At 43.4% G+C, this 23,609-nt stretch overlaps 1 protein-coding gene across 1 annotated transcript in view; it reads left to right on the top strand.

The window, feature by feature from the left end:
• The first annotated feature begins 334 nt into the window (after positions 1-334).
• Positions 335-23,609, top strand: part of Syt1 (Synaptotagmin 1) — a 180,758-nt gene continuing 157,483 nt past the window's right edge. The window contains exon 1 of the mRNA XM_075674274.1: positions 335-1,170. The gene's annotated coding sequence lies outside the window, so the exon portion shown is untranslated. The remainder of the gene's footprint in view (positions 1,171-23,609) is intronic.

Raw genomic sequence — 23,609 nt, 5'->3', positions numbered from 1 at the left:
GAAGAACTCGAAACAACATGTGGCGAACTCCTCGTGGGGCTTGTTCCCCGACATCTGCCTCATTTTTAACGTTCCGCCAGTGACGTCACGGCCACACGTGACGTCCGCGATGCACCTACGCGACAGCGAAAGAGAGGGCGAATGAATGGGACGTGGCGTCCTCTATCGACCAGCAGCGCTATCGATTGGCGCGTGGAACCCCGGGCGAACAAAACAGAAACCGCACTCACGACCCGCGCACGGCAGCGCCACCGGCTCCGCGGCGGCCGTTTGGGGAAGCTGTTCCCGAAAGAGGGGAAAGCAGCAGCATTGGGCAGCGTTGCCATCTTGGCGACGGCGCAGACGGGAGAGACGCGTTATCACGCGGAGCGACAACTCCCTTTTCGACACCTGCGTCTACATAGGGATAAAAAAAATACGGAGGAGGAAGCGCCTAGAAGGCAACGATCTGCACCGGGAAAAGGAAAGGTCAGACGACGAGCGACGGAAGAAGGTATCCGCTTACGAAGCAGACGGGTTTCGTCGATTCGTCGAGGGGAGAGCTGGAGCCATGGTAGGGTAAACGGCACAGCCACCGGAACGCCTGGAGGCACCGGCGTTATCCCCTACCACACCAACCTTGCTCCCAGTCATCCTAGGCTTCTCCGTTAGCCCCGGAACGACCCTACGAAAACACAGGGGGAAAGATACTGCAACGCTCGGCGGGCCCGCGGGAGAAAGGAGACGAACACACGCAACCGCACATCACTGCTTCGCCCTTCGGAACGACCCTTTCAAGCTTCGCTCTCAGTGACGTGCCGCTGCACCGCCTCGCTTCGCTGTACTGCAGTGGTGCACGCTTCGCCGTCGTTCCCGGAGTTCTTGAAGGAAGAGGGGAATCGGGAACTGAGGGATACAGGGAAAAGGGTTCCCTTTCTGACGACCCTATACGCGCGGGGCACAACGGCGAAGTCCCATTCGTTTCTGCCTACCGCCTCAACTGCGAAAGAGAGTGTGCCGGAGAGACTTTTGCGCTCTTTCGTTCGCCGCATCTACTAGCTCTGTTTCCGTCGGTGTCGAGGAGGAGACGGGGAAGAGTTATTTTGTTCGCAAAAGCCCCCCTCACCGAAAGAAACCAAGCACGCGTCGCATAGACACCACGAGCCGGCACTTCTACGATTGAAACGCAAGGTGAGAGCAGCTCTTTTCTTTTTTTCTTCTTCCCCGCTTCACTCGATTCACGTTTCTTGAACGCCCGCTTTGCGCGTCGCTTGGCACTCGCGAACTTCGCGTCCGCCACCAACGGCAGTGTGACGTATGTACGCGCGCCTGTGCTCTGCGCTGCTGCACGGGTAATGGGCCCGGCATATGTTGGTGCTTCGCAGCGCCTTCCCTGCTTTTCAATGACGCCGTGAACGGGGCGTTGAAGCTGCATCTTGGAAGCGGTGCCGGTTTCACTGCCGATTTGCGTTGACATTAAGGAACTGCTGCGGTGTGCTGGCGTTGTCTCCTGACGCACATAACGACGATGCTGATATTCTGATGCGGAAGCCCAGTACAACTAACTTTGCTTCCGAGGAACGCAAGCCTTATGCGACGTAGTTATTCTCCGGTGCGTTTGCTGTCACTGCTACGCTTTCTTTTTGCTGCAGTATACGTCGTTCAGAATAACTCGACATTAACTATGAAATTAGTTAATTTGATAACATGAAGCACCGGCATTGTCATATTGACTTCTCGAACATTGAGGAGGTGCAAGTTGAGGGTATCATAACGCTGTCATTAAGCTTTCGCAATCCCGAAACCGAAAGCTGATTTCTTTCTCGTTACGCCTAAGAAATCGATGTTCCTTTGCGGCGAGCCAGATGTCATTAATCTGATAGCAGCGTTTCCCTTGCGAATAACTGGAACCATAACCTTGCCTTCATTTACGCGGGGGTTTTCTCGCGTGGTGACGCAATACTACGTACTGCTTGTAAGTGGCCGGCGCCTACGTTTCCAAACATATGGAGCGGTAGCGGTAACTACGCAGTAGCTCGAGATAACGCCTGCGTAGCTTATCTTGACGTGTTTGCTTAGCACGCGTAGGCGGTGGTTAAAATAACTATTTCCTCTACACAAACGTTACCGAACAAGGAGATTTGGGCGCATAATGACGTGGTGGCGCAACACAAGAGAAACGTCTTAGGACGTTACTCGCCGGAGTGAGACATGAATAATTCAGATAGGGTCGAGCCTTATGCACTGGTCTGTCTCGCTTATTTCTGTAAGCCTATAACCTGATACGGATATATTCCAATGGCAAGTCAAATTTATCGCTTCGGATGTGGAGATTCCTGTGACCGCTCTTGGCAAACAGTCTATGTGCATAATTTCAGTAAAAGGCTGCAGTGATGGTGCAGAGATAGAAAAGCGTAATAACACAATCCACCACCCACACAAGTTAATCAGTTTACTTCTTCATCCCTGTGCAACGAGGTACTTATACTTCTGCCTATATTTGAAGACATGTCCGCCTGTCGAACTGTGGGCTCTGGAGACATCTCTGGTTTCGCCATTGTTGACTGCTTATGTTCGAGAAATGCATACGTGTAAAATTGAACTGCAAGGATCACAAAATGCGTTAGATTTTTTCTTCATCTTGAGATGCTTCTCTACAGAGGCATTACCTGATGGAATCTGTTCAGTACAATCAAATACCTATTATAAATTATTTGATTTTATATTTCTAGAGTCGAAATGGAGTTGAACGATCGCAGTAACAATGAGAGTTTAGAAAGGTCAATACTTTTATTTGCCTTGCAATATTACTATTTGACGTCTGTCTATTTACCAGTCGTTTTATAACGCAGCTATTTTAGATATATTGTGTTACCTTAATAGTTTGCTCTTTATAGCCCATCCCTTTCCCTCCTACCAAGTATTCTTCCGCGTTTTCTTTATGCTACTCCCTGTTATAGTTCCGAATAGGTTCGTCAAATATCTGTAGATAATTAATATCTTACATTATTTTACATTTTGAACAATACTATATTTCTAATATACATTCCGTGTCATATAAATACCCATCTTGAACGCATTTCGATATATTTTTAGCACTACCGATATCGGTCAATATTGCTGACGCCATTCAAGCAATCGCTGCGGTGCTTTTCCTACTGTAAACTTACGTGCACTTTTATATATATATATATATATATATATATATATATATATATATATATATATATATATATATATATATATATATATATATATATATATACACATATACACACACACAAAAATTATGCGTTTCTGCTTCGAAATGAGCGAAAGCACCGCTCGTCTATTGTACATTTTCTCTGCTGCATCACTTTTCCTCTCGGCCGCAATGTTAAGCGGCTCTGACTTCAGTGGAAGTTTCAGAATATATTAGTCAAAATCAGGCCATGCTGGAACGCAGGTGAAAAACATGGATGCCACAGAAATGAAACAATTGCAGTGTCTATACTTCCCGGATGTTCTATCGTTTCACCAGAGGTTTCAAATTTGGTACTTATGGCCATCGATGGCGCACGCATCAGTGTCTTTTCTTTATCTCGGAAGGTAACACTAACATAAACGTCTAGAAAGTCGCTCTGGCACTTTGTGGTTCCGGTATTAAAGAAGGGTCTAGATTTCTATAAAATACATTGATTTATCTGGAAACATACACGTTTTCTAAATGATCTTGCGCAAAACAATCGTCACAGGGACTACACGTACGTAGCAATGACACGACAGTTTATTTGCGCTATATACAAGACTGTCGAAACGGCATGGCCGACCAACGTCTGATGCAATACCTTCTTCGCTTTCCTCTTTGCCACGGTGCAAGTTATTGCTGCATTGTCAGCGCATTCATGGGCAGACACCTCGTGACACCACGGAAGGATGTGTACTGATCACAGAGGCCACATGAGTTTGATTAGAGTGGATACGTGCAACAAGGCCTGAATTCTTGCGGTTAGAAGAAATGTGTTTTGCAGCTGAAATAGGACAGCTTGCAATCACTGAGAGAAAAATTGTTAAAACAGCTAACGCGATAGTTCCGTCTCCGTGAGCCTATGCAAGCCCACGGCAGTAACTACAGGAGGAACGTTTCTCCCAGAGATCTCAAATTCCAACTGCTCTGCATCAGCCAACCCTACGCTGTGGCTGCATATTTGCACTGTATTTCATCTTTTGGTAGTTTGTGTGTCTATTTGTAGGTAATTTATTGGGCCACAGTCTTTAAGGAAGAAAGTGATGTGGTAATATTAACTCGCAGTGAATAAAATATATAAAACAAAAAAAACGAAATTTTCGCAAGGTGGTTTGAGCATCACGCAGTTTGAGTATGAGAGGCGCGAGAAATGAGTGCCTGAAACGGGCTTTCAGTCGGCTATGGGTATTGGAACAAATTAGTTTTTTTTTATTAGTGTGCTATGGCGATACACGTGGAACAGAGAAACCTTCTGATCTGACAACGCGACCGCTGAACAGATTTAAATAAATTTGTCCCACCTAAGAAAGAGAATGATTCTACTGACTCGATCAAGCAGAATAGGGATCTAGGAATTCAGTTTTCTCTAAAAAGAAATTGCTGGAAATGGATAAGCTAGAAAAACTCGTGCACAGAGCTCAGAAGTTCGTAACCCTGCGCCTAAAGTAGACGTCGCAGTTCTGTCTGTTGACTCTGATAGAAAATCAAAACTGGCCAAATGCGACATACGACCTTTTAGAATACGTGATCTTATTAGAAGGTTCACGGGGGTTTTACTGAAGCCCCACTAACAAATTACTGGTATATTTTAGGCCAATGTAGAATGCAACAAGCTCGTAAGTTTCAGATGTTTCAGTAGATGTAGGTTACAGAATTGTCATACATTTTTATCGCTGAATTATGGAGCTCTAAACGTCATGCTTAATTTTTTCTTAAATTTTCCCATCTTCAGCTGTGTAAAAACAATTGATGAGCTTAAACACAAATACACCCCTACTTTCGTAATAGTAACTAACCCCACCGTATTGGGTGCGGTGAATGCAAAGGAGAACAATTCTCATCGTCCCCGGGTATACATATAGGAGCTCCCTAGAATATATCTTCCTCTGAAGTAGTCCTTTTGTGTGCATTGAGCCCTTCATTGCTGCTTCACCCGTTGACTTCAGCTGAGCTAGTCCATTTAATAGCTCCATCTACTCGCAGAGAGCGGACAAGTTCGCCTTAAACTGCCATCAAGGGCCTCCGAAAAGCGGATAGAATCTTCCAGCCGTGCCGTCCTTCTGCAAGGCATGCAAAAAAGGATTAACAAGATTATCCCCACGGAACCCCGGCGACAGGTCTGGCTACCGCACGACCGCCTCCACGTCCACTGCGCGTCGATAGCTGATGGAACGCATGCAGAGGGGATGTTTCCCTCGCCCCCAGCGTCCATACTATCTTGTCGTCTGCTTACATTCTGGGAAAATGTTTCTTCTTTCACTCTAAGCGCCGGATATCTTCCAGATGTCTAACTTACAAATAGCCCAGCTTTGTTCATAGGGTTCCACTTTTGGAACCCTTCCTTTCCCTTCCGTGTTCCCTCAAATTTATGATGTTACCAGCTGAAGTCAACTGTTGTTGAGATGAGTTGATGACACTGACCATCTCGCTCGTAAGCTTCGGGCTTCGCACTGTGCTTTCATTGATTTTACCCGTTCGCATATGTCGGCTGGCTGTTCGAAGCGACAACGCCTGGCCGCTCCTATTGGGGAACGAGCAGCGCTTATCGCCTTCGCCGCGCGCATTTATCTCACCACCTCGGGCTCATTCGACGGGGTAAATGACGCAGAAATGCGGAGTGGACAACGCGAACGAAGACGACGGAACAGGCCGAAGCGAATTCGAAACCAAGGCAACGGCCGGACGGAGTGGATCCATAAACGAGGTTCTCTCGGCTCTCGCCCGCTTCTGACATAGAACGCTTCTGCGGCACACCACGTTCTCCTCGCTTCCTTTTTTATGCATTCCTTCTTTTATCTTTCCTTTGTCCTCGCGCACACCCTCGCATAGTCACGGATCGAAGGACACGGTTCTTTCGTATTGATTCAGCAGGCTGGACGACTATTTGTATTGGCCGACTTAGTCGATGTCAATCTTTATGGACGTGTCCGGCAATGATGGGCTCGCAACTTATTCTCCTTCCTGTTTCGCATAGAAAGTTTGTTTTATTCGTTAAGTGATTTATTCTTGAAGCGTTTTCATTTATTATCTCCTACGAAACGCGAATTACTGTCGCAGTGCACGTAATTAGAAAGGGATTAGTACAAATATTTCTAGTTCGAACTGCAAGAACCTTTCTCAGTTACTGCAGCTCTAATTAACGTAATCGTAAGGGGCTTTAATGAGACGCTATGTACGGCTAATAACGGGATCAGTTACGAAAAACAGCGAACGTTTCTGCGCTTGAATACATCATTCTATTTTTCTTCATACGACATTTTTATTATTATGGACGATTACTTCTGGAAGGGCAGGCATGTCTAACCAGAATTTTGCTATGCGAATCGCAGATGTTTTCCTCGCTAGTGACGATTTCTTGTTGGGTATTCGCATTCGCCGATGTTTCCTTTCTTTCCCGGTATTTATTATAGAGTAAGTCATTGACATAACTAATTAGCAGTAACAGGCACCAAAGCGCACCAGCCGTACATATGCAGTATCACTCTATGGCTTTTCCATGGTCTCTGATTATACTCAAGTCTCAATCTTGTTCCTAATGATGTCTCTTTTTGTCGTTATATTTAAGACTAATCAAACCGTATAGACAGCTTAACTGTTCAAAGAATAAAGATAATTTTATGTTTTATGCGGTATACTTTGTAATAATCATATTAAGGCCTTTTTTTGTGGCAGCTTTGCTTTAAGTTCTTCTTCTTTTGCCAGCGTCATCAATTTTGTCATGGAAAGAGGCTTCGTTATTTCTAACTCTTAATCGCGAAAAAAGTACCATTTGCTTCCCTGCGTTGTCAGTTTGATGGTAGCAGAATACTCCGTTACCTGCAGTTTTCTTTTTTTTTTTCATGAGAACTACCTTCGAGTTGCCTGTGTCGTCGATTCCGTCATAGCATGATGTTTACTGACATTAAGCTTTCTACTGCAAAAAAAAAAATGTTTTTGGTAGCGTGCGTCATCAATTTTGTTGTAGCGGGGACGCTTCTGTAGAGTAAATGTTCAACGAGAATATTTTGAGAAAAATAAATTCGACTTTCGAGTTTCAGCAAAAGACAACAATGAACGGGCTACCCACAGTTTCAGTGACAGACAGAGAACGCTTCACTGCATGCAGGTATTTACCATGGAGGAGCAACCTCTGATCGAATTGCATCGACAATATTAGTATAGCGATTGTTTTACTAAATTAAAGTAAATTGATAAATAACCAGCTAGAAAAGGTTTCTTTTCTAGCTCGATGTACTTAATATCTGTTAGCAAATAGGGCCGATCGTTAAAATGCCGCCTTCGTACGATGCCCGCGAGTCTGCGGGCGTAAACAGTTAATGTAAAGCACAGTTCTCTCCCTGCAGGTGAAATTTTCATGCACATTCCAAGCTATGCAAATTGATGTACGAGCAATACTGTGAGAGTCTGCAGGGAGGAGAAATTGGCGGCTTATTTCGGAGCTCATTACGTGCGCATAATTTATCTTTCAAGTGCTGGCAATCTCCAATAGCTGCTAATTTGGACTTACTTTGAGTAATACCACATTCGGCAAACATTTATATAAAATTTATATTTAAGAGTAATGGTGTGTTCATTTGTTCGCTGCGGTAGACGATTCCTTTGTTTTTTAATACACTTTAAGCTTTCTCCGGTGGTTTTTGTGTGTGTTTTAACATAGAGGTGTCAAGTTGTACTCGACTTAAAAACTGTGTTAAGGGCGACGTACGCCACGGAAAAACAAAAAAAATGTGTCAAACTGCACACAAGTGCGGCATTGTGTGTCCTACCTTTGGCGTTCGTAAGTTGATTTTCTTAAAGCGATGTTAATAAGTTAGTACTCCGTAAAATTAATTTTAGTATCTTGTACACCGTAGTAGTCTACAAGGAGGAACGTAAATTTTCCCATTCATTTATTTCAGAAACGATTAAACTCTGCGCTGTATATATTTGTGGGTTGTTAAAAGGACCAGCGTTGTTTAGTTTGGCAAAATTGATCAACTAGCAACAAATAATGACGGTGCGTTTAACATGAGTCTCAAATTTAACATTCTTCAGGGTGTGCAACCTACTCAGTTTTCTGAAATAGTTCATTGAAGTTTTGAATTTTTAAGGCTCTGCTGTATACATTACAACGTAATCTCAAGTCGAGTGGTTATTCTTGTCGGCGTGGATGGTTTTTTTGGTGGGTGTTTCAGCTATTTAGGTGCTCAGGAGATATTAATGCGTTACTTAGTTGGCCATTTTTGTTGTAAGAGAAGCGCGCTTATGGTTACGTGGACGTAGAACAAACGAACACTCTCACTTGTATCATTTTGTGTTGAACTGCCTTGACAACTCTTTGTGTGTCTTCAGTGAAAGATTTGGCACTGAGTGAGGGGCACCAGTTGGAATCGGCTGGAAGGAGGACAGATGTAATTGGAGATCGCACGGAGAGGCATCCGTCCGGCAATGGACATAAAATAGGTTGTTGATGATGATGGTGGACACGATTGCAGATTGCGCCATTTATCACATTTGTCCTTGATGCGGATGTTGTCGCATCTTGCTATTAAATGCTTTCACCGATTTTCGGAGTTGATACTTTTTGTACCGGCGCCGTGACAATGTAAAAGCCCACTTCGATCTCTTCGCCCGATGAATATTTCGCTGCAATAAGATATTGCTTGCGATGAAGCCAGCTTTTGCGTGTATTGAGTTAATTTTATTGCGTTTATGCCATTGCAGGCAAAATGTTCGCCGAGAGTGCGTTGCCGAAAATTAAGTCGCGCTTTTCAACTACACCAAATGCGAAAGACGAACAGAAAACAGCTTTTTGTTCTGCCTTCACGTAGTTATAGACCTACAAGAAAATAAAGCAACATCACCGACAACGACCGCGTTTTGTGTCCGGCACAAGTTGTTTCATTTTATGGAGTTCTATATTGCGGAAAGAGGGCTTTTTTTCTTGTTCTTGTCAGCAGTCGTCAATTTTCTCACGGAAAGATACAACGAAAGATTCCTTGCCGAACTCGGACATGAATCATAAGGTCTGTATTTTCTCAGAAGGGCCAATCAGATAAAAGTAGAACATAAGACAGCTTCCTCTTCGTCCCCGCTTTTTAATCAAGTTCGAAAGCACTATTTATTTCTCGCCCAGCGGTTCTCGCCGAACATACTGCCTACAATCGTATCAACGCAACAACAAAATCAGCCAGGCTGCGCGACCGCAAGCTGGCTTCCTCGCAATGAGCGCCTGCATGCAAGGAAGCATCGTGCGCTGGTGCTAACCGCGTTCCTGCAGTCTCTGACGTCACCCACGGACAGCGACCAGTGCGGTGTCTAATTAACGAAGGGCATTTGCGTTTGTCGCGCGATCCTTTCCCGGCCGAGTCGGTCTTCCCTATTTCAGCGCATGGTGTTGTTTACTTTGTCGTTCGTGTTTTGTTTACCCATTTGTGTTGCCCCCGACGGCTCCAGAGACTGATTATTCTGCCTGCCACTCCTCTGTCGTGGAAAGCAGATCGCTCCACGGCTGTGCACGTGTTCTTCTCCTATCTGATAATGCGGTTTGACATGTTTGGCTCCACGACAAATTGCTTTATTGCGACAGGAAGTTGTGCTCATTATTTGCATTGGTTAGTGACGCCTATTTTTTCAAAAATCGTGTCGGTCAAATGCGTCTGCAAGATTTGTAATAAGGCATCTTTTTACTTGGTTGCGGCTAGCACGATGCACTTTTCATTAGCAAGCATATTATTGCTCCGTCGTTATAGTTGCGTTCAAACGGAGCTTCAAAAAACTAGAATCATGCGCATTGTCCACCGGCAGGCATGCTCAGATTCTCTAAGACTATAAAGACGACGTTTTCAAAGTTACGCGAGGATTATAATCAGCCACCTTTTTACTTGCTTGCGAATTGCGTGATTGCGTGATATGATTTCGATTAGCAAGCACACTGCTCTCTACATGTACTTGTGCCGAAACTGTAGAGCAAGAACCTAGCCCCATTCATATCGTGCACCGCTAGTACTGCTTAATTTTCCTCTAAAGCTATGAAGATGATCTCCGAATTACACAAACTTAATTCAGGTTGAGAACACAACACAGAAATGACCTTCTAAAACAAGATCAGGGAATCGCAACGTAAACTACCATGGCCGCTTTTGTATATATTCCATCTCGAAAGTGCTTTACTCAACTACTGCATACGTGGTCACACAACTCTACATTTCTGTCAGAAACGATTGTCATAGGCTTGCTCGAAAGAGATACGACGTGGCTGTTCTGTATATGAACAGATTTTCGTTGTGCATTTGCGACATAAAGGAGAAGGCAGAGAGGCAAACCATGGAATAGCTGCATTAGTGGTGGAAGTCGTAAGTCACGCTTAAAGGGACCGACAGCCGCTCAGAACATGAATCGAGATAACCCCGCTGATGGAGTGGTTTCCTATCGTAGTGGCTAAAATTAGCCACGTTCCTTTCATTAAACGTGGATTTATATTTCTAATTCATCACTAAAAGTCGCAAAAGATGACCTTTGGCGCTCCACGCGGCAAAAATATGAAGCTGCATAAGAGGTACACCACGTGACCTTGTAGTAGTGTGCGCAGTTCCTGGTCTTTATATTAGTATTGAAAGGCAATATGCTTTGTATTTTAATAAGCATTTCCTGATTTACAATGTGCAGATAAGCCTTCGTTTGTAGTGAGCAGAAAAGTGGCGCTGCCTTCGCCTTCGTTTCCGATGAGTCGGCCCCGCTCGTCTATCGACAGAACAACGACGTTGGTGGCCAGCCAGCCATGACGTAGGCGGGTGCTTGGGGAAGAACGCGGTGTAAATATAATAAATGTCTGTACAACAACGCGAACTTATTGCACCAGTTTTTTATTTCCAAAAGTGGTTGAAAAGGTCAAAATGTAGGTGGTTAAACACATTTTCACTCACTCCTCTAAAAGCAGAACGGCGGGCGGCTTACACTATTTGCGAGGCGGGGTGTAGATATCGCTCTGACTTCTCAGCGTTAGTTTTTTTCAGAGGCGGCTCAGATATAAAAATTCTGCCTGCTAAATATCCACTCGCTTTTCGAAGTCACCGCTGCAGGTGTAAACACTACCGAAGGTGAGCTTTGCGGTGAGCCATAAACAACTGGGTTCTTAAATATCGGTTGTCAGGCCTCTTTAATAATCAGGGCAGGGCAGATATGTGAAGCGTAATATCCGCGCTTCGTCTACTGTCCACGCTTGTTGCTTTATGCCTGAAGTGACACCATTGCAGAATATTAGGTTAAGCTGTATAGGTAAGTTGCGCGGCTGCGATAGCAAAGTAGACAATCCTAGCGACATAGAGAGAGTATACTAAGCCACAGATAAAGACAAGTGGCAATGCTACCCTGAAGTTCTAGCGTCAGGTCGCCGTCACGCCGTGGATTATAATGACGCCTTCTCAAATCTGCCTAACTGATTTTCTATAAAGGGAATGCAATACTGCGTTCTGCGGGACCATGAGTGTCGTCCTATCATCATTTCAATACCTATTTTTTATGCCTGTAATGGGTGAAACAGCAAAAGCTTTTTTTAAATTTTATTTTGTAACGTCATACGTACGTACGCGCGTTGACTTTCCGGCGCAATTATTCAGAGAACTTCGGAATTCATTTCATCCACCAGTAATAAACCGGTTTTCCATTGAATGAAAAAAATAAGGGGAGTTTTGTGTTTCAACTTAACCAGTAAAAATTCATTTGTTGCGGCCGTTTAGCGTCGAAATTGAATGAACGATGTTCTTCACTGCCATAAGAACAAGCATTTATGCTTATGATTTCCACATTCATGAAATATCCGTGGAAAAGCATGTTACCGTTAACGTGGGCGTGACGCGTTTCGTCCTGAGTGCCGAAGTCGTGGTGTTCCGTCCTCGCCAGAGGTGGCCACATATTAAATCACGGGCAAATTGTGTAAACGCCCGCTCGGTGACCTTTCGAAGCCCTCGAAAGGACCGCTGTTGGGAAGTTCAATGAGGGCATACTCCGTGGCCTGATCGAGCGTAAAGAAATTTAAGGGGCTTAGGTCTGCCTCACATAATAATGAACGTCACATTTCATTGCGTCTTGGTACGTGTCCTTATGTACATTTGTGTGGCTTGATTGTACTGATGTGCGTGCATGGGTAGGCGTTTCTGTGAGCATGCGCAATTGCGTGTGTATCTACGTTTTAGTACGAAAGGATGAAAGCGTTTATGAGTGTGCTCCTGTAAGGAGTCACAAGTGGCGGTGTTTCATGTAATAATATGGTTGTGTGTGTGTGTGTGTGTGTGTGTGTGTGTGTGTGTGTGTGTGTGTGTGTGTGTGTTTGTCAATAGTCGAGCATTTCCGAGCAGTATTTAGGCAAAAAGTAAGCACTCTGACTTCCACCCAGATGGTCAGGTTAGAATCGGACTTCCTTTTTCTGAAGACGTCCATGATCATTTACAATCTATAGGCTACCCACGCGAAAAAAAAAATTACGATCACGCAAGGACTCATTATGCAATCGGTAGCATTGAAAAAAAGCAACCGCAGTTAGAAAACAACGACAAGGATTCATCGATGTACGCAAGCATACAAGTGGGCTCGTTTCATCTTTCAAGCAATCTACATTTGGAAATGCCAAAATGAATTCCGTTAACAGATCATAGCTAGACCTGATCGGTAAGTAGTGGAAGCTGTGTTTCGAAAATTCTGACGGAAACGAAGGGTGGATCAAGACCGGACAATTTTTACACGCTCCCTTTTGTTTGGTGTGTTTATTCTGCGGCGTTGAAATTTTTTAACCGTAATTTCATCAGCTGTTGCACCATTGCTATAATGAACTCTATGCCAAGGACACGCGAGTAGCTGGTCGACGATAATCGCAACATGTGATTGGTGCTCTTTGTAAGATCCCTATTTTCTGCCATCGTTCATTTCACCATTAAATGGATGCATGCTCAATCCACGCATACCATATGCTTTAGTTGCTTTTCCTCCTATTTTGACCGAATAAACATGGATTTCATAATAGTTCCACAAAAGATCCATAAGCCAGAGAAAGAAACATGTGAAATTACTCAACTGCAAATGTATTTGGGCATTTTTCTGTATACATTTTTTACTGAATCAACAAGAAAAAGAGCCGTCATTGTGTCGTTCTTTCAACCAGATCTCAGTCTCCCAATGGCTATTGAATTTGGCTGCTGATCGCAAAATCAGTGGTTTGATGGCCTATGGTGGCGGCAGCATTTCTACAGGTGCTGAGGTCAAATGTAAAAGCACTCCCGTACTCAAATTCAGTTGCATGTTCAAAAATCCCTGGTGGCCAAATTTTCGGGAGTTTTCTCTAACTTCCCTAACCCTAAATATTCCTTAACCCCAGCGATGCTTCGGTACTTTGACGTCAATCACTCAGTCAGTGAGGGCTTTCGCTCGTTTGCAAAAAGTTGCCGCTTTCATTTTGCAGCGTAGTTATGGGTTTCCTCGAAAACTATAATACGCACTAACCATGAGAAAGCTAGTGGCCAAGTATTCATCTAAAGAAGACAACCAACACTAGTTGCAGCCTTACTACGTTAAAAAATGGAACTAGAAACGAGAGAAATAGACATTTCGACGAGACGAATGATGTATATTGCTTCTTGCGATTATAACGTGAAACTAATTTCACACTTGCCCGTTCTGACATTCGCGTCAAAGATAGGTGCAGTCCCTGATGCATAGGGCAGCTTACATAGGGAATTGTGCGTTGCTCTTACCTAAATTATGGCTAAATTTTAACAGCGTATCTAAAAGCATCTATCGGCATCTGAAAATACCCCACAAGGAATCCTTCAGAATGTAAGCAACCATTCTTGTGAAGGACGCACGATTTGTCAAGCTGTGGGCAGTGAGGCTCAAGCCCAGCTTTCGTGCAGTTAAGGGCAGCGATTACACAAGGGCTTTGCGCACGTAAGCCACTGCTAAACGCATCGAAACTCTCATCTGATGAAACGCAAAGCTCTCCAGTGTCGATCTTGCGTAACCTCTTGTCCGCTGTTCCGTCCGGGAGCTACGCAGCTAGAGTCCGTATAAAATTTCCCCGCTGCCTTCCTATTTGCTGCTTGAACCATGCTCAGACGGACGAGTTTTTCGGCACGTTGTTGTATTTTTATGTCACCACACGCGCCGGAAACATTGAAGAAATCATGCACGGTATTCAGTTCTTTCTCAACAAAAGATTCTGCCGCATGCGCTAAAGAGTCAACAAAACGCATCAGGACTCTATACAACTAGATTTGCGAGAGAAAAGGTATTGTACGCCCTTTCACCGAAGATGACGAGCATATTTGGGACTTTGTAATCAAAAGATCAGATTTTCTGAGCTATGGTTCACGTATGAAATGCCGTGCAGTTTATGCAAATACCATTTTATTTATGTAATGGGCTAGCGCTATAACAGCTTGAAAACGTTTAGCAGTGCCTTCTTCGTGCCGTTCTTCTGTGAAGGGTTTAAATGTTCGCTCTTAGTGCGTTGCATAACACATTAAGTTCTCTAAATCTATCGCAGTCATGCGATATAGTTTGCAGAGTGGACTACTCATACTTCGAAAGAAGCTAAAATTGTCTTCCCTAGTTTCTAATCGTGAGGTTTCCGGCTGTAATATAGAAATATTCTTAAAATAATACCTTATCATTTTTCAACGCAAGTAAATTCATTGCCGCATTTCTGTGTTTTACGGAACGTAGGTGTGCTTTTGGCATACCTGTATCGTGCTTTGCTCAACTCCAGTGGGGAATAATTTCGCTTTTTCCTTGAAACCGGAATTGACACTCACGTGTCAAGCTTCGAGCGCTGAAAATTGCTTGCACATTGCCTGAACAAAAGGTGCAAAACCACGACTCCTTCGAGAGCTAATTATGCATTGCTACTAAGTTATAGACTGGCATTCGACGAAATATTTAAAAAAAATGAACTTTACGCAGGGCACCATATCTAGCTGATGAACTACAGCACATGTGGATTGGCAAATGCCATTATTCCCTGATAAATTGAGAATTATTCCTCTTTAGTTAAATACATGCGGATTTGTGCCGAATCTAACTGATTAGCGAAATCACGGAAGCAAATCAAATAAGAAGCTGGGAGAGATCGTGCTCTTGTATCACGTGACTGGCGCTTTTCGGTGAAACTTAGCTGACGTTTCTACATGTGAGTGACGGGAGACACACGGCCGTTATACTACATTCGTATTTTCATATATCTATATTTCATATGTTTGTTTATACATGTGGGGTCATTAAAAAGGAACACTTGTTAGTAGTAGCCCGCACGTTTCTACCATTCTTTTTTCTGTCCTCGCCCAGCTTAGTGCCTTTAAAGTCGCAATAATTATTTCATCGTTCAACTCACCAATGATGGCTCCAAGTCATGGAAACGTCAACCTCTATGAAACAACTCCGCGTCCAGTCAGCGTCCTGTTCCCGAATGTCTCTTTTTTATGTAGGCTCACTACAGAACGGAGGAGTATTTCTGCAACAAATCACTGATTTGCTGTTTAGGATCACTTTAGTCAAAACACGAGTGAATTAAATCCTTGAACACTCCTCATATGAGACCTCCTGGAACAATCCACACGAGAAGGAGTTACATTACTTGCCTTTGTTTTTAAACACAATGCTTCTTTGAATAACTACAGTTACAATTTTTCAGAAGATATATAAGTAGTTCCACAATAATTTTATCGAATTCCTCTTTTCTGAACATCATCACATGCAGCGATCAAAACTCACGTTGTGGAAACAAAATTATATTTTACGTGCCATAGCCCTGTTCTCATTATCGCCGATGTCTCATTCCATACTGTAGTCGCTATTATTGTGTTTAACGTTCCATGATCCTACATACCCCCGTTCCGAAAACTAACCAGCATATGTATAATATGGTCAACTTTAGTGACATAAATTTTTTTGCCATATCGTTGTTAATAACTGACCACCTTTCGTTTTGGTGTTCTCGTTTTATTGTGTTCCGTTGTATTGCAGAACATGTACTCGAGATTTCCCTTTTGCAATGCCCTCGGGCCTTTAGAGATAAATCAATAAAGTGAAACCAAATGAAATATGCAATATTTTGCAGAAACCATAAAGTCCAACACCATGTCAAGAAGAAACGTACAAATAAAAAAATACACATTGATGCTTCCACACCCACTAAGACTGCCCAGTTTCGACCACTGAATGAATGAATGAACGAACGAATGAATTAATTATCTATTAGTGAGCTTCTCTCTTGAACAAGGACGAAAAGCAGTATTTTTATCTGTTTACCCATTGGCGCTTTATCAATTTAAGCGTTTAAAAACAAAAGATGTCAAAATTTTAGAAAGCATTGTGCAATCCGTTTAATCTGTAACGCCACTGGTTACCCAAAAGAGCCTGCTTTAATTAACTCGATCGCTGCTCGCACCGTTGTTTAATGCAGCGTGTTTACAATGCTATTTCGCAAGAGTTCGGTGTGTGATCTCGATTCTCCCGATGAAGATGCCAAGTCATACAATAGTAATTGCTGGTATTGTTATTATTAAGAGGCGCCCTTTATTACATGTTCATTGTATGTTCGTGTTAATGTAGCATTGTATTTGCCGTAATGACAGTGCGACATTCAAGTGCCCAACATCTTCTGTGTGAAAATTTCGGTTTTGTGAGTGTTTATGCTATGTGAACTCTTCTGTTACGCGAACATTGCTTTTTATTACAGTACTGAGACTTAGTCCGGGAATGTTCCTTCATGTGTTTATTAGTCTAGCTTTGTGATTGTTCACACTTTTCCGACGATAACTGTCATGTAAGAGGACAGGAGTAGACGGCGCCACACCTAGGCACCAACCCCTCCTTAAATACATTTAATTAAAAAAATGAGCCTGCTTCATTCTCGACAGTTGTCACTGTAAATCTATTTGCATCAGTGCATACAGCACATTCCGGGCAGTCCAGGTTCAATATAAATGGTTCTGTGCCACTTCTGTTCGATAAATGTCTGTCCGTTAATGAAACCGACACTGGAAAGGTTTCACGGTGTCATCGCTATCCTTGTTTTTATCTCCCTTTCGCCGATAGAAGCAGGATGAACGTGGTTGTTACAGCGCCAGATTGTACCATATATACCGAGTAATGATTGTTAGGCTTTCCGGAGTTTTTAAATTATCCCCTGTGGCAGATAGCATAATTCTAGTCCTCGAGCGGAGTTGTTCGACGCGGCGGGCATTACTTGGACGAGAAATCGAATCATATATTCAGCTAGGTAACGCAGATTCACTAATTACCTACTCAAATAGTTTACGGCCTCCCTATCTATCGCCATCTGAGAAAATCCACCAGGAATCCTTCACTATGTCAGCAAGCATTCTTGTAAGCGACTCATGATTTCTCAAGCTGTGGCCAGCGAGGCTCAAGCAAGGCTTTCGTGCAGCCTAGGGCAAGGATTACGCAAGCGCGTTGCGCAGGTAAGGCATTTTTGAACGCATCGAAACTCTCATCTGATGAAACTCGAAGCTCTCCAGCGTCGTTCTTACGTAACCTTTTGTTTGCTGTTCCGCCCGGGAGCTACGCAGCCAGAGTCCGCATCAAATCTCCCGGCCGCCTTCTTGTTTGCTGCTGGAACCGTGCTTAAATTTACGAGATTTTGTTGTAGAATATTAAAAGAGTAGATGTTGGATTATATACAATTATAATTTTTAAAGAGAAATATAGGCACGTTCACAATAGTTTTATATAATTCCCTCCCGGTTCACGTTGTCACTTGCAGCGATCAAAATTCACGTCGTGAAATATAAAATGACATTTTACGTAACATACCCGTGTTCTCATCGTCGCAGGTGTCTCATTCGATACTGTAATCACTATTATTGTGTTTAACGTTCGATGAACCTACGTACCCGAGTTGCAAAAGCTAACCAGCGTATGTATAACATGTTTAACTTTAGCCTTACTAGTGTTTTGTGCCGTATTGTTGTTAATGACTGACCGCTCTTTAGATATTTTTTTTCCGTTGTGTTGGGCTCCGTTTATTGCAGAACATGTATTCAAGAGTACCTTTATGCAATGCCCTCGGGCCTTTAGGGAGAAATTAATAAAGCGAAATCAAATGAAATGGACAACATTTTCAAATAACGTATATGGCACCACCCTGTCAAGAAAAAGAAACGTACCGATTCAGACACAAAAAAAACTTACACATTCATGCATCTATACCCACTAAGACTACACAGTCTCGTTCACGAATGAATAAATAAATGATCGCACGAATGAACGAACGAATCAATTAATTAATTAATTAATTAATTAATATTTAGCGAGCTCCGCTGTTGAACCAGAGCGAAATGCAGTATTTTTATCTGTTTACCAATTGGCGCTTTATAAATGTAGGCGTTTGCAAAACACAAGATGTCCAGATTTGGCAGAGCATTGTACAATCTGCTTAATCTGTCCCGCGCTCTGATTTATCGAAATAGCCTGCCCTAATTAAGTCAATCGCTGCTCACACTGTTGTTTAATGCATCCTGTTTACAACAAGCTATTTTTGGAAGAGTGCCCTCTGTGCTCCCAATTCCCCCGATCAAAATTAGCGTGCTTCATTATCGACCGTCGTCACTGTAAATCTATTTGCATCAGTGCATACAGCACATTCCGGGCAGTCCAGGTTCAATATAAATGGTTCTGTGCCGCTTCTGCTCGATAAATGTTTATCCGTTGAAGCAACGGTCACTGGAAAGGTTGCACGATCCCATCGCTATCCTCGTTTTTTATCTTCCTATCGCCGATAGAAGCAGGTTGAACTTGTCCGTGACAGCGAGAGATCGTACCATGTATACCGAGCAATAATTTTTAAGTTCGGCGGAACTTTTTTTTAATATCACCGGTGGCAGATAGCATGATTCCAGTCCTTGAGCAGAGTTGTTTAAAGCGGCGGACATTAATTGGAAGAGAAATCAAAGCACATATTCAGCTACCTGACTCAAGTTCACTAATTACCTGTACTTAAATATTTCACGGCAGATATCACAATCTACCAATTGTAGCCGGCGATCTGGTAAAGCACATCCACTTGGAATGAATTTTTCAGGAGGACCCCAATTTCTAGATACTCAGCGCCGAAGCGTGCGACCGATTACGGGCTGTTCCAGCTATTCTTGGGCTTCGTGCAGAGAGGAGTTCTTGTTAGAAAAGCTAGTGGCACAGCTGTGCATTTTTACCGCTAGTATGATTTCGCATATCTAGAAACCAGCGCCAACATCAAAATTCGTTCAAAGGGGTCGTGCTTTGTAAGCTCACCGGGTAGAGTTTTTCAATTCCAGTATGTGCTTAGAGAAAGTATGTAAGAAGTTAATTAGTGAATCATTACGATTAGTTGATGATGTTTTTCAATTTGTAGCGTATGTCCGCCTTTTTTGAATAACCCCCCTGACATACTATAATTATGCTACCCGTCTGTCACAAGCTACCTTCAAACATTCTACAAAACTTTTAAGTAATAGCCCCTTATTTACACCTAGCTAGGGCATGACACCAACGTCGCGAATAGTTCGCATAATTGCTATCGCAATAATAAACTTCCAGGATCGTGAAATTATTTCTTCGGGACTGATAGAACGTGTTTTTTTTTTTGGGGGGGGGGGGGTGCGTACTAGTAACATGGCAGTCCATAGGACTAAGTTAACTAGCACGCCAAGTAACTGAACTACAGCAGACATTCCAGTTGGCACGAGGCGCAAGTCTGTGCTAGCTTTGCTTAGAGTTTGCGTTTCACTACGTTTTATTCGTCGAGGCTTGGCATGTTGGTATTTCCAATTATGTATTCCACCATATATTCAATATCATCCATTCATAACTATGGCGAGGAAAGCAATGTCGCCTTGAACAAGACAAGTCCACTTGTCGAAATGTTGGCTACTGCTTTCACCTTGTCCTCGTTTTGCTCATCTTGAATTTTTATCTCCCGACTTCCCTCTGTTTTCTCTGACCATCTATTCAAGTCACTCAAACTAAGTCCACACTATTTTCGGGAAGGAAGCGGTGTTTTACAACATCAATGACAATCGCCACACGGATTCTAGCCTTCCGGGCTCCCTGACTTCAGCTGCTTGATTTGCGCACGCCGAGGCAACATTAGGCCTACACTTGGGCCTACGATCCCAAGAAACAACCGCTCCCTTGGCCTATCAGCCTTCTATGCAAAAAAAAAAAAGTTTTTTCTACTTAGATCAACGTGCGAGATCTCGTTGTTAGTTTCCAAATGAAAGGAATGCGTCTCATGCGTCAAGCACCGAAGATAAATGGTATTCGTGTCATATACGCGAAAGAAATTTGTACAGTTCTGACGCTGCAGAGAAAAAGTGTCGAAACTCGGCCGGCTCCTATTTTGCCCCACTACTGCTCCTTCCCGTTTATTTCCCACTCTATTTCTGCGAGCGGAAGCCGGCGAGATACTGTAAATAGTTAATACAATCGTACTGTCCCCGAGCTAAGACCAAAGGGATCTAGCCTCGTGACTGTCTTACTGCATCTTCGGATGGCCGTTTCCCAGCGCTCTAGACGGCTCTCGCGAGCGGCGTTTTCTTCGGATGGTTTGAAGAGGATGCGCGTCTTGCGTTCGGCTGGTTCTTTTCGATCGCTCTCTTCCATCTTCGAGCGCTCTGAGGCGCTGCGACCCATGTCGCTGGAGCAGTCGTCGAGACAAGCGTTTCCCGCAACTTCGTCACAACACAGCGTCGCCGCTTTTCGCGAAGGGTCCACCGCAACCTACGCATCTTACGCCGCCGCACGCTGGCTACTCGACGAACGCTCGTTCTACGGGCACGTCCGCCGGCTTTTCCGGCAGCACCAGCAGCTTTGGATGGGCGAAACATCGGACGTTGGCAGTAGTCACGTGGTTTCGCATCCCCCATTTCCTCCACCGAGAGCGAGTCGCACGTTGGCTCGCGGGCTCGTCCTTTACCTCTGAGTTCGTGAAACTCTGGATCTGCCCGACTCTGCTTCGGGGGAGTGAGTGAGTGAGTGAGTGAGTGAGTGAGTGAGTGAGTGAGTGAGTGAGTGAGTGAGTGAGTGAGTGAGTGAGTGAGTGAGTGAGTGAGTGAGTGAGTGAGTGAGAGTGGCAACGAGGCCACCAGTCGGAGATACGATTAGCCTAGCAGAGCATGACACCGACGACGAGAACTCACAATTGACATACGATTGTGAAACATTCGCATACACATCAGGCGTATACATTTTACAAGCAGTCATACAAAAACGGTTCGTAATGCTAAGGAATTGTTCAGGGAAAAAAGAAACAGATGTATCCAGCACATGCTACTGATATAGTGATAGCGGAAAAGGTAATAACTCAGCCGTGGTAGCATATTGTTTACAAAGCCTTAGGCTGGGAGGAAAGCCAATAGATAAATACAATACCGGCCATGCTATGACGGCATTACTTTAACGCAAGTATCGACACCCATCTGCGGATATTGTTAGAAAATAGAAAAGCTTCAAGATGTATATTCATAAATCACAAGTTCGAGCTTGTTTGTTCGGGGCTATAGGAGTAACATTTGTTATTTGTAGTACTTTTACTTGAAAATGCATATTTTCGTGAGCATTTCGCGGGGGATCAACTATTTTCAATCATGAAATTTTGCTCAGACGTACCTAGCTATACGTCTATGCTATTTAAAAGTAGGCTATCCCCATTATCGAAAACTTTGTTGCATTTGGGTTTTCATGCTGAGAGCTCTTCGTTCTTGCGGACTGCTATAGTGGTCTTGTACAATAGTGCGTCAATAGGGCAGACCAATTCTATTGAATCCCGCAAGGTGGACGAAGGTCCATAAAGGAAAAGTGGTCATCCACCCAAATGTAGCCTGATGTTATGAAGGAAACACCTACTTGCTTCCTCCGAACATCATCAGTATTCGAACCTGGCAGTGACGCTTTCCGTGTCCGCTCCATAAAACCGTTAACGCCGGGTTCGAATCCCAGAAACAGGACCAATCTTTCCTCAACTTGGAAGCTTTTTTTCTGAGAAACCCGTGCGGATTTCTTTGGTAACTTCATGCTACGTTCGGGTGGATGACAATTTTATTCGTTTTATAGTGCGTCAAATATAATTATGGCAAAAACGAAGCATAATAAATAAACAAACGACTAAACAAATCTATAAGAAACTCGGTGACATAAATTACAGCACCAGTCTCACGTTCTCGATGCACCACGCATTCACTTGGATGGTGCGAACTATAGATATGACTGCAGGCTATGCATGCTTTACTTGCTTTGAAGCAGTTGGCACGCTTCAAAAGAACAAAACAGATAAACGACGCCCGTCTGCCGCTGCAACATTTTACTATGCTAAATCGATGTAGACAAACAATATATTTATGTAATTCTGATGATAGATAGAGAGATAATTTAATTGAAAGAAGGCAGAGAGGTCGGCCTGAGCTGAGGTGCTCTGGCCTGCTACTGATGTAGAAATTCTGATCAATTTCTGCATGCAGTCCGTGCACCTTAAGTACCATAGATGTAACTGCTTGACAATCACTTTATCGCTTACACTTTGCGGAAGATTTCAAAACAAGATTATTTCCAGCCTCAGTGCGACTCTACGGACTATGCAGCAGGTGTGAACTATAATATGAAAGATACGGTACATCCAGGCTTTACTCCAACTTTTTTATATAGGCCCCATCGCATAGAGCATAGGTTAATATAACGTTATGTTTTCTCGTTATTACTACATGGAATAAAGCGAAAAAACATACAATTTCAACTCCATTTCCGTCCACATACAAACTTGCAGTTCTTACCTTGTGCATTTATGACTGTTTACTATAAAAATAAATAATAAAAATTACCACTTTTCAAAATTTCAATACGTCTGTTTAGGCCGAAGTCTGAATACATCTTAAAACAGGAATATATGTATTTTTTCTTAAGCGGAAAGGACCCTGTAAGAATTTGAAAGCATGACACGAAATCGTATTTCTATCGAGACCATGTGTAGCGTAAATTGGGCTCTTGTTCGCACATTAGCCTCTCGGAGAGCGAGCGGTGAATTATGAATGCCTTTAGCATATACCGCGACATTTTGTACACGTGCGTCATTTGACGTCATTGCCGATGACTCACAAACTGTGCTTTTGAGTGTCACATTGTTGCATATTCGATTCAATTCTCGTATTTGAGTTCTCTGGCGACTGCTTTTTCTCTCATAAGAAGGCTTCCGTCGTAGGCGTTGAGTTGGTAAGTGTTTATTTATCAATTCATTTATTTCACGTACTTTTCCGCAGGGAATCTCACACGGCACTGCAGAAAAAAAAGTTAAATATACGAGTAAACTTCAGTTGGAGCAGTTCGTAGCGCTAACCAATGTAGACAGTAGAAAAACGCGCGGAACACATGTTGCTCTTCTTGTGTTTTT

Source organism: Dermacentor variabilis, chromosome 11 (assembly GCF_050947875.1).
Source record: "Dermacentor variabilis isolate Ectoservices chromosome 11, ASM5094787v1, whole genome shotgun sequence".
NCBI classification, from domain to species: Eukaryota; Metazoa; Arthropoda; class Arachnida; order Ixodida; family Ixodidae; genus Dermacentor; species Dermacentor variabilis.
Note: the sequence above shows the minus strand (reverse complement) of the source record. Positions and strands in the feature narration are given on the sequence as shown.